The 12,766-nt window shown below is 35.2% G+C and overlaps 1 protein-coding gene across 10 annotated transcripts in view; it reads right to left on the minus strand.

Moving 5' to 3' along the window:
• LOC129801790 (RNA-binding protein Musashi homolog Rbp6) overlaps positions 1-12,766 on the minus strand; it is a 179,569-nt gene that overhangs the window by 94,600 nt on the left and 72,203 nt on the right. Inside the window, exons 1-2 of one of the 10 annotated variants that reach the window (XM_055847119.1) lie at positions 8,360-8,810; positions 7,438-7,617 (exon numbers count right to left, since the gene is read on the minus strand). The exons of 6 other annotated variants lie outside the window; for them this stretch is intronic. The gene's annotated coding sequence lies outside the window, so the exon portion shown is untranslated. Of the gene's footprint in view, positions 1-7,437; positions 7,618-8,359; positions 8,811-12,766 lie in introns of those variants that run through there. 3 more of the 10 variants (XM_055847123.1, XM_055847120.1, XM_055847124.1) reach the window with 3 other exon arrangements.

Genomic DNA, 12,766 nt, shown 5'->3' on the forward strand with positions numbered 1-12,766 from the left:
AAATGTGTGCAATATGGAGGGAGGCATCCACCACAGATAGAACTCTAGGTGTAATTTTGTAAAAAAAAAAAACTTTCCGTCTCAGGAAGCGAAATTGTAATTAGATCAAGCATAGGATGGGAGAAAGGGTATCCCTGATTTTAATTAGTAAATTGAGGAGTAACAGTTTTAATTTCCACTAATTTATCCCACAGAGAGGATTTTTCGGGAGAGATTTTTTTTTTCGGAAAAAGAAAAAATCGCACAAGAAAACACAATGAATTAATTAAAATAAATGCTTCTCTGGCATTTTTCATGCCGAGAGAAAGAGAGCGAGAGCCGGATGGAACAAACCGCGACGTCTGTGGGAAATTCGAGTAGGGTGGCGGAAAACAAGAGGAGGACACAGGCAGCATTTCCTGTTTCACCGCAGGATGAAAATACAAAGCGGGTGGAAAAAAGCACGCGAGAGGAGATGGGGTTTGGAAGAAGGAAAAGGTGGGAAAAAATTGAAGTGAATTTCCTCAAACATCCCCTCGCGATCTCTGGAAAATTGTGTTACGTAACCTCTTTCCAATACACAAATCCACCCACACACAGAGTTGAAGATTTTCCAGATTTTCGAAGGAGCAGGAAAATAACGTGGAAGGGAGATGGAAAGACCTTCTCTTCCAAAATGTTTACATTGTACGTAGAGTGCACACAATGTTGATGGGTTTTGCGGTGGAAAAAATCGATAATCTTACTCAAGGGGCTCTTTTTCAAAGCCGACAAAGCCAGCCAAAGGGAAAAAGAGAGATGGCACGAATGACATCCTTCGGGCAACTTTGCCACCCCTTGTATCAGCTTTCACACATATTCACTCATCCAGGAGCTTTTCACTGGCAAGAAACACCTACACAGCCTCACAACGCAACCCCTCGGTGCTTTTCCTGCTTCCCCTCTGCACGAGGATAACCTACCAATACACTCAAAGAATGGAGCACAGTGGAGGTGGAACATCCTGAGAGGTAGCTAAAGAGCAAGGGGTAGTTATCTGCGGGGACAGAATCATACACATAGAAATTCGGAGTAAACACAATTTGCTAAAGAATGACGTTAAACAAATAAAACAAAAGCCTATAAACAAAGCCATAAAAAATAAACATTTTAGTAGAAAAAATGTTTATTTTAAATTTAATAATTTCTATATTCTAACTTTTCTAAAGAATAGATCTATTTTACTAATATGTAGGTTTGATATATGTATGTTCACGCTACTCTTTATGGTTAAAAGTGTTACTTAAATAAAGTTTTAACTTTATTTTTTATTTAAAACAATATTCCCTTCTATAAAGTAAAAAAATGAAAAATGTGCTAGTCAACGTTAAATTCTGCCCATTAAGTTGATATGAAATAGCACTGTACGTTAATATCGGTATATAGAAAATTTTCTGCAATGTATGTAGATTCTTTGCATTCTGAAGAACATTCGATGCTCGAACTTTACAGAGAGAGAAGTGTAATCCTTCGATTTTTTCATCCTGAAATATTTCCACTTTCCGCCGTCTGGTTCCCAATATATTTTCGGGTTTCAGAAGAGTTTTGAGAAATGACGTCACACTTTTTGTCCGTCCAGCCGTCTGTCGGGAGCTCTAGAGACCAAACAATTTTATGAATAGAAACTTGGGTTCTTCGGAACTTCTCTTATAAGTTGACCATTTAACGTGACCTCACTCCACTGCTATACAGTACAAAAAATGGTATTGCTCGAAAATCCTTCGCACGCTCTAGATTACCTAGGTGGACATTTCGCGTATATAGGAATATAACGATGAATTATTTCAAATTTAAAATAACAATTTTTCAAGCTCAAAACTTTAAAAGTCTCTTGAGAGTATGTTTGTCAACCGAATGGAGTCATGTTTGGACTATTTAAAAAGGTTTTGGAATTTCTGACAAGTCTGAAAGAGATCTAATTAGTTATTAATGGGTAATAAACCAATCATCATTTTATTAAAACGGTTATGAGCAAGTATAAATATAAAAATTGTACAGTGGAAAAAAAGGGTGGCAAAGCTTCCCAGGCTTTGCGAAACGCTCGAACTCGTGACTTAGATGATATACCTGAAAAGTACTTTCGCATTATTTACGCATTACACTGGTAAAAATAAAAGGATAAAAGTGATTCTTTTGCAAAGGATGGATCAAATTAACATGCTCTATTATGATAAATGTGCATTCAGAGTTCGAAATTTGATCCATCCTTTGCAAAAGGATCAAATTTGAATCAATTTGATCCTTTTATTTTTACCAGTGTACCGGTTCTCAACCGATTTGAACCGATTCATAAATCTCTCAAAAGATCCCCCAAAATTGTTTTAAAAGTAATAGGATTGATTTTCGGATAAAATTTTTTTATCGAATATGAACCGGTTCATTTCCGATTTAAAACCGATTGGAACCGGTTCAATTTTATACGAAATTCCAAGACCTTTCCAATAACCCCAAATATGATCTCATTTGCTTGATAAATGCGCTCTCTAGTGTCTTGTTAACCTTTGACATTGAAAAACCTTTATTAGGAATGATTCAACGATATTTTCGTATATGGACGAAATATTCGCCTGGTTAATCTCTAAAAGAAAGAAAGAGAGAAATCCCGAAAACAAACATGGTTTTGGAGGGGAAGGGGAGGGGTAAAGTAAAATGAGGGGCATGTTAACGATCCTTGGGTCGACTTATGGGGGGTCCCCCGAAGACCCCATGTCACTATCTCTTGCCGTTTGGCCTCTAGAGCTGGCGATGGCCGGGCGGACAGACGGACAAACAGCGTGACGAAATTTCTCAGAAATCGTCTGAAACGTGAATCTTGTGAACGTGAAACTTGTACCTTTTATCATATCCTATATAAACAATTTTAGGACATATTTGATAACTATTACATATATAGGCATCAGTCGAAAAGATTGCAAGCTTAACACAAAAGGCATCTACCCATGGAAACAATTTTTGTCGGAAATAACTTTAAAAACAATGATTTATCCTTCTACAGGGATAGAAGTTTTTTTAAAAAAAAAAATAATTTTTAATAAAAAAATTGTCAATGTAGAAGCCTTTAAATATGCTACAGTGGGTCCTTTGAAGTGGAGTACATTAAAAGGCCCAACCCCATATGCCATGCATGTTAAGACCCAACGAATATGAACTTTTCCCTCCCTCACACAAATATAATAAATAAGCAATGTATAGACAATTATAACGTAAGAAATTCTAAGATAATAACCCAGTATCAGATTAAAACTCTGTAGGGGAAAGTGCTCTCACTTCGAACGTTCATGCCTTCGAATAATGTAAATTTCTTTTGTTGTTCGTAAGAGCTTTACACTAAAACTAAATTATCACGGAATTATCAACAATTGATGATAAGCCAACTAATATTTAATAGAAATGTGTAAGTCTCTTAAGGAAAACTAAAAGAAAATTCACATTATTCGAAGGCATGAACGTTCGAAGGTAAAGTACTTTCCCCTAACACTTATATTCCTTCTCAAGCCGGTCGAACGAACAAACCGCATATTTTCCCAATAGTGAAATTTTTAAATATTTTTTCAAAAACAAATTAGTGTGAAGTGGAACACGAACAATTCTTGGTATCGAAAAAAGTCGTACCTAAGGAGGAAGCCAGAATTAGAAGGTCACCTTACCTATTTTTCGATTTTCTCTTTTTTTTTTGAAAAAGAAGGAAAAGACCAAGCTTCATGAAATTTTCTGAATATAATTTATACCGGTGGCAGCCAACCATTCATTCATACATACATATTTCGAGTGTTTAAATTTTTTCTCGAAAAAAAAAACTATTACAAAATGGAGGACTAATGAGACGTTCATTAGAGCACCTCGTTGCCGAACTGCCGAATTGGCGGAAAATCTATAAGTCGTAATTCTTATCAAAGAAAAAGAAATTTAAATTTTAAGACGAAACTTTGTTTTTAAGACGATACAAAGATATAAAAAATATTTTATGAAATACCATTTAGGTTCAAATAGAAAACAATTTAATACTGAAGAGAATAAGCGTTTATTCATTTCATTCGGTCCATACGTTTTTTTATCATTTATTTTTATCGTTTCTTTTCTGTCAATTTGAAGAAATTGTAAAAATAGGTTGTATTTATTACTCATAATTTCTCGTAAAGTACTCGAGCTTCCCTTCACGATTGCTAAAAGAGTTATTATGTAACCTTGCGTGAAGTGAGAGAAGAAGTTTGCTGAAATTTTCATTGAATTTAGGATTTTCATCAATATTTCAACTAAGTAACTATGCGGAAAACACAAGAATTGATTATTAGAAAGGATGTGGTGTTGTTTTTTTAGCTGAATATGGAAAGATTTTCCACATGGTTTCACCGATTGATAACATCATCTTCACCGAAAAATTAATAAGTAAAACACATAACCTCAAAATGATCGTTTCACGTGAAGCTATCGCGCGTTACAGAATCTCTTTTGCTATCACTGGAGTGAAGTATCACCAATTTTGACAGGTGATCACTTCACAGATTTACAGATTCCCCCCCCCCCCAAGGCTCACACTAATAATTAGCTGAGATTCTTCACAATCTGATCTTTTATGGTTCGAGGTCCGAGGTGAAATCCGACCTCGTCAGATCCCAAATTTTGGATTATCATGTTTTAACACTCATAGATCACGAAAATCATACGCTAATAATCGATTTTCGTGGCCGTTCCGTCCCATATGTCGTATAAGCACTTCTGGTGAGATCAGAAAGTGATATCGACAAGCGGTATTCGGTAAAGGTTAAATGTCGATGGATGACTAAAAATTGATAATGTCAGATCTATCCTCTAACCCCCTATGGCCGTTTTGAAACACCCCCAATTTTTCTTGTCAATAACTCAGTCCCTATTATAACTGGACCTAAGAACCTGATCTAAAAGGAGTCAAAAATTGAATTTTAAAACATAAATATCTCCGGTTTTAATTATTTGCAGAATTTGAAAAATTTTGGTGATTTGGAAAGTTCTAGTTAAATGCTACTACTCTTCTTCGAAAAATCGATTTTTCGAAAATTCTATGTCGAATATTTCGAAAACCAGACTATGTTTTTTTCAAATTTTACTATGTTGTAGCTGAGGTTGAGGTGGGTCGCACTCCTCCTTCGATGTTCCCTGTCCTGAGCTATAATCTAAAATGTTTTGACTGGACTGTATTTTCGATAAAATTTTAATTATTTTGTATTTAAAATCGAGACCTTTCCAACGATGGGTTCCATCCAGGTCCATCTAATGTCGAAGTAAATTATATCATGATAAAGGCCAGTTCCATTTAATAGGATAAAAAAAGCCAAATTCAAGGAGTACCCCAATTCAAAAGGTTTTTCTTTTCTCCCTACGCCACTTCGTTGTGATATTTTTTATTGGAATGAGGGGAAAGTGGGGCAGCTTTGAATTGGGGCACCTTTGAACTGGGGTACTTTTCAAATTGGACTTTTTCTGCTATTTTCAAATTGAACTAAACTTTACCATGGCATAATTTAGCTTCACAAACCAACTGCTAATCTTATCTAGTAGGTCTATTGAGCTTAGAAGAGTCTTCGTCAGGACGGGCTTTCTCCCTCCAACTCCTCTAGGCTCAACAGTCCTAGAATTAAGATATGGTATTAAGATAAGGCTCAGTTTCATTTAAAAATAGGTGAAAAAATCCAATTTCAAAGGTACCCCACTTCCCCTTACCTCAACTTATTTGAAGAAAACTTTCTGTAAGGTGAAAGGAACGGCTATTGACACTTTAAGAACTCGTGTCAGCACCTATTGACACCCTACTCTGTAGCATTTGGGACACGAAATTTGAACATCTCAGTTTATAGTAAAAGGTATATTATAGAAAAAACGTTATATTACTTATATTTTACTCGATACATTAAACAATTTTCAACATTTAGACAAAAGTGTCAATAAGGGTTCCCTGTCGAACAGACGTTCCTCCGACCCTATACCACTTCCGATCATATTAATTGTCGTTTTTGGACTAGGGATTTACTTAAGCTTTGAGTAAATATTTATGAGAAACATTATTTAGGACCGTAAATTGGTGCTCTTTGCGAAATTGTGAAATTAACGTGAAATTTCTGAAAATTTCATTTGGTTTTGATGTGATAAAAAGTTACATTTTCTAAAAGTTTATATTACCTATGTATAATTTACAGTACAATTAACAAGGATTTGGAGTATTATGGAACACCCTCTACATATTGCACCTTTTACGGTTATAAGGGATCACTACATTATGAAGCTGTTGTACAATTCTGGTTTATGTTGGCACTAAACTGCCAAAAAGTCAGGTAATTTCTGCATCATAAGAAAAATGAGAATCCTATCCCTAACCCTAAACTATCCTTATTATTTTGTAAACTATATGCTGTCGATTAAATTGCTTGACGTAACTCAATATCAGTAACATCTCGAGAGCAATCCCAAAACCAATCCGTAAAACAATTATTCGACTTTCAATGGCACCATTGCTGAACATTTGTCTGCTGTTTTGGACTCAGTGGATAAACACCCTCGTGCGAGAAAGGAAAGTGTATGATGTTTGCCAAAGAAGGATAAAAGATTCATGGAGGAGAAAATTCTACCCATACACTCCTGCCCTCCAGCATTTCATGCCTTTTCCCTGAGATTGAGTCTTTTTTTTTCCTTCTTCTTTCGTCGTCTCCAACGCCGTCCCCACTAAGGCCCCCCCAAATACACTGACATGAGGGGGTGGATGGGCAGAAAAAAGGCATGAATTTATTGCGACTTTGCTTCAATCTAAAATTTATGGAGGGTGCACTTTAGAAAATGGGATTATATAGAAATTTCACAGTGAGATATCACATTCCTCTGAACAAAATCATCTTCCTTCTGAGCTTTTTCTCTTCGTTTTTTTTCTTCTTCCGGGAATCACAAGTCCTCGGGGATTCCCCTGTTATCTGACAATCTTTGAAAAAGCTCTTTCTTTTCTTCATAAGATATTTCGTCTTTTGCATTTCTTTACTTTTTAGAACATATACTTATAATCTTGGTTACAGATACATCTTTTCGATGGACTTTTCATGGTCTTTGACCATTCATTGCGAACTTCTCTTTTTTTTTTTCTTTTGGGGGTGAAAAAAACCCGTCGGATGCTTTATACCAGAAGGCTATAGGAAAGATTGCGTGTTGAAAATTATAGAGCTGAGTGCTCCCTTACTCACTGTTACATAACTTTTAACAGTTCCCTCTCATTTTATATAACCACTCGTCAAAAGCTCCCCACTCGCGCGCGTCACATCAATTTCATTTAATTTTCTCAGCACCCTCACACCCTCAAAGTCTCATCTCGAGTTAAGCAAATTATTGCCATTACATGTGTTTTTCTTATCAATTTACGCAAGAGGACTTTTTTCTCCTCGTAAATGCAGGTTTGATACTTACGACGAGCTTTTTGCTGACTCCTGGATGATTTTCTTTCGTAATTGTGGACGGGAGAATTTCGACAGTGTGTCCAAGATTATGTCACACAGTTTTTGAATGTTTTCTTTTTCTTTTTTTTTTGTGTTTAATCCGTAACACCGCGTAAACTGGATATTATAAAGTGTCTAAGTATAATCAGAACTACAGAGAGTGTGTCAAGTAAGTTAATTAGTTGATTAACTCTCTTCAAAAGCTTCACTGTACTTCCCAATTTTGATTTAGAGATATTCAAGGGATGTAATGTTCAAATGCAAATCTAAAGCTAACAAATTTAAGTTAATCACATACTAAAAGCTAATACCCAATATAAATAAGATAGAAACTAGAAACTAAAACTTCTGGAATTTAAAATAACTTGGTTTCACCATTCTATTACAGTTATTCAAAATTAAAATAAAGCAAATTGCCTTCGAAATGATTTTTGATATTTTTGAAAAACAATTTTTTTAATATTTCCCTAAATGTATCCTGAAATTTCGAAAAATAAGTTTAGTAAACAAATTCAAAAGAAAAAGCAATCTGTCAAGTTTCATTAAAAATAAAATGTTAGTTGATATTTTTTTTGGTATATAAAAAAAACAAAAGTGAATAAAACTTTTGCATTCTATTTTTTTTCCACCAAAAGTACAATTAAGAAAGGTTTTATATATCAAAAAAAAATGTACATCCCAAGAAAAAAAGAATAGTAAGTTCCACTCCAGTCTGACCATTTTACTGGAGACAATGGATACAATGGGATTTTCCAGTGAAGCCCAGAGAAAGATGCTGAGATTGTGGAAAATTGTGTGATTTTCCCCCAATTTGGGAAAGCCGAACAATCGACTGAGGATTTGCAATGGAGAGACACAAGCACAATTTCAGGGATAAAATCCGACCACTATACCGGAATATCGATTTGGCGGACTCTCTTCCTTCCAATTCAATCACCCAAAAAATCACTCGCGAAAAATTCACTAAACACTTTGTTTTTGGTCAAACTTTCCTTTATCGTTAACTGGATTTTCAGGGCTTACTAGAGCCAAATTGTATATTCAGATTAAAACTCTGAGGAGTCAATAACATCGGCCGGTAACCGAAATTGAGACACCTCAAACGAATTCCGGAAGTGTGTATTCTCCAGCAAGTCTGCAGGTGCACCTAATCAGTGTTGAGAATTTCTCTGTTTTTGTCTCCTAATAACTTCTGTTAGCTAAACTGTGTGAAGATGGTGTTTTGTGTGAACGGGACGGTTGATCGATGCAAACTCGACAAGCGCTAAACAGCGAATACAGCAGAGTGGCAAGAATCTGGATCCGGGCTCCAGGAATCACACGATACAGTTGCTTGCCAAGTTCGACTCAGGGACCCCCTTCGGTCGGCGCAGAAGTACACAGCACACCGAGGGAGCGTGAAAAGCGGAAATGTTTTGAGCATGTATTTGGCAGTGTTCGTAGGAGGGATGTACACCCGCGCACCCCTCCTGACAGCGAGGGTGGAGAATTTTCCGATGACGTCAAAGCGCTGTGAGTCAAAAAGTGGCCAAATTACAAGGTAGCCGGTTATGGATTATTTCCCAGCTTTTTTTTTTCTTCTCCTTTGCCACTCTCTCTCCCTCTCTCTCTTTCTTTCTCTTCCTGACTCTCTATCTCACTTAGTTCCCACCAAAAGCTCTCCACAAGAACCAGCATGAGCGGCGAGGGGTGCTTTTTTTTTGTGTTCGGGCAAGATTTGTCGCAAATGCCAATAAATCACGAGCAATTTTGAGAAATGACGCCGAAATGAAGAAAAATCTCTTTTATGATTCACTCAATTTAATTAATTTGAATTTCTGACACCCACCACAATGTCCGACATGAGCATGAGCTTTTGCATTTCGACAAATGGCAAAAAGGGACATATTGGTGGTCAGTAAATCTCCAATGATTGACGGTAGAGAAATAGGATATGAAACTATTGAAATGTAATTTGAAATTATGAAATATTACGTCTAATATTAAGATCGAAAAGTACGGATGAAAAAGTGTTCCATGCTGTAAAATGCTCGGACTCTCGACTTATTGCCTTATTGACTTATTGACTCTACACACTATATAAAAATATGTCCATATTTCGCATATGGACATAAATTTCTCTAGTGTGCAGAGGCCATTAAATGCTATATCTCAAAAGTACTACCACACTCTCTGTTTATGAGTTCACAACCACTTTCATTTGATTCATCACTCAAAAGATCACCCAAAGATAAAAATTTGTTATCGGTTCATAACTGCTTGATTACTAAATCATACCCGATTGCAACCGATTCAGAATTGTCAGAAATTCCAAGATCTTTTCAACATGCCCAAAGATGACACCATCCAATTAAGAAATGCACTCTTTGTAGCTATTTCGATCTTTGACCTTGACAATCCGTTATTATATTCTACAGTATTTTAATATATGAACGAAATGCCTGCTTAGGCAACTTCTAGAAAGACAAAGTCCTAGCTTAACCCTTTAAGGACGATTGGGTCACCGGTGATCCAAAAATTTAATTTTCCCTACGGCCTTCTAAAGTTATAGTTTGCTCTAAAAAGTCCAAAAAAAGACAAAAAAAGTGATTTTTTCTAAGCCTCTCGTCCTTACAAGTTAAGATAAGTTAAACCTTAACAAGCGCTATTATCACAAGCTTAGAAAAGTTATTCCAAATATACTTCTTTAAACATAACAATTTCAAATTATTTATACAAGTGAAATGATAATGAAATTTTATAAATTAAAAAAATAAGTTTTCAAGAAGTATTCGCTGTGTTTGCAAAATATTAAATAATAAATAAAAGTCAGGCTACTTTTGTTTTCCATTCGAAAAAAAATTATCAATTGATGAATTTGTTGTGACAAAAGTAGTTTGTCAATTACAAAGAGAAAAAGAGATGGCAAAGTGTCCCATCCTTGCGGAAGTCTCGAACTCACGAGATAGAGCTCTCTGTGAATTAGTTTTTCGCATGATCTTACTGGTCTGCTATCAAATTGATTCATAAATTACAAAAGCAATTGAAAATCGAAAAAAAAAATCGGTACATAACCTATTCATTATCGATGAAGATCGATGCTGTTGGCTTTTAAATTTCAATAACTTTTTTTTTAAAAATCCAAATTTAACCAAATCGGTTAAAAAATGAGCCCTTCAAAGTGACTGACATTTGACCTTCAATAATTCAAAATGTCGAATTTTCTGGTCATAGGTATGTTTGGTCGAAATGTTCGCCTGGACTACCTCTAAAACATATCCAAAAGTAACTTTGGGCAAAATTTTGAGAAAAACTAAAAAACATGGTTTTGAAGAGGATGGAAGGGGGGGGCGGAACGAAGGGAAGAAAACGTCTGTTTTATTGGGGGCATCGAAGACCGGAATTTGATATCTTGTACCGTTTAAACTCCAGGACGGTGACAAGTTAAAAAAAAACGAAAAAAACGATTATATAGCTGTTTTCTCTTTGGGTTCGAGTCGAGAAGTAACTTATATTACTAGGGGAAACTGGGGCACCACCAAACACGGGGTACCACCAAAAACTAATTTTTATTTCTAAACTACTTGGACTATCTCGACCATTCCTTCAGTGGACAAGCATCCCTATAGTACCTATAAATTCCTATCGGTCTGATCCTCTGAAGTCGAATATCTGATTAAAAATCGCAGTGTTTGGTGGTATCCCGTGTTTGATGAAGCCCCAGTTTCCCCTATATAAATTTTATCAATGTGAATGGATTTTAACTTTATCCGAAGCACAAAAAACCACATAATAAAATATAAATAGGGTAAGTGTGCCAATTTCCGGCTAGCTTGCAATTCCGGCCACCTTTTTTGTTTCTCGATTTTTCCATGAATTTGTAGTTTTTACATACTCCAGAGATTATACAATGCAAAAGAATAATAAAAAAAAATGTAGCTTCGACAAACGAGATGACGTAAAAAGACATTTGAAGAATTTTCGAAGGGCAAGGAACTATGAGAATGAAGGTGGCCGAAATAGGGCACCATGCAAAGCTATGTCTACATTTTTATTCATTTTAAAATGTATTAAGAATGATTTTAAAGTTAATAAAGACGATAAACTGTCTACAAGGTTCTAAGCAACACTCCTTAAGTAGAAGGAATGAAAAAAATCAATTTCTATTAAAGATATTACATTTCAACATTGAGACTTTGGTGCTTGCATGAAACTATGCCGAAATTTGGCACATTTACCCTATATATACGAATAAAAATTAAGTACTATTTATTGTATTTATTTAATAAGAAATTGTTTGTTCGAATTTGGAATTTCAAAAACCTTAAATTTGGGCCAGCAGATTCAAAATTCATTCAGTCCACCCTATAATAATACGAATTATAGCAAGAGGAGTAATAGTAAGATAGTAAGATGTCATTTTTCTTTAAACTTTCTTTTAACTCAACACAGTTTAAATTAAATTTTCTTAATATATTCAATTTTCTCCATTAATCCATTGAGTATAATTTGGTTAAAATTTTACCTCAAAAGATATTTCGATGTTTTTCAATTACCAGCTCCATTAATCACAAACTTTTCAAGGAAAAACGTGCTAAGGAGACATTATCAAAAAAATATCCCTGAGACCTGAAGACTTCCCTTGCAAATTTTACAGGTTGATAGTGCAAGATTTATTCTTATAACTCAAAAAAAGTACCTGCACGTTCGTTAAAGTATCACGTTTATCTCTTTGATTTCAATTTTTTTTGAACATCCAACTCAAGTAAAAACACAGAGAGCATAAATTTCATTAAGCACCTCATTCGTATCCCTTTTTCACACCCGATTTTTTTTGCCATAGCTCCTTTTCTCCCTTTCTAATTTGGCCCTCATCATAGAGCATGAGTGTGTCCTTGATGGAAAATCTTGCACAATTGCCCATGAATCCCCTTTTTGGGATATGTGTCTTTTTTATCGTGTCAGGCGATAAAAAAGTCTCAAATGGTTCTTTCTAATTGGATGGCATTATTTTGTCACCTTCTCTGAATTGCAATATTTCTCGTCATGTAAAATAGTCCATTTTACACACGAAGAAAACCAATTGTTAAAATAACCCATGTGCTATAAAATATTTCTCCATTGCTTGACATGAAGTTAGTGGCAATGTGCTTTAAATTTTGTTTTTTTTTTCTTCATTATCGTTTTAAATTTTTGGTGGAAATCTTGTTAAAAATTTTGATTTTTGAATAAGCAATTAAGAAAGAGATGTAGAGCACTTGGAAGTTGACACTTAGGGGAAACTGGGGTACCACCAAACACGGGGTAGCACCAAACACTAA

Source organism: Phlebotomus papatasi, chromosome 2, assembly GCF_024763615.1.
Source record: "Phlebotomus papatasi isolate M1 chromosome 2, Ppap_2.1, whole genome shotgun sequence".
Lineage (NCBI taxonomy): Eukaryota > Metazoa > Arthropoda > Insecta > Diptera > Psychodidae > Phlebotomus > Phlebotomus papatasi.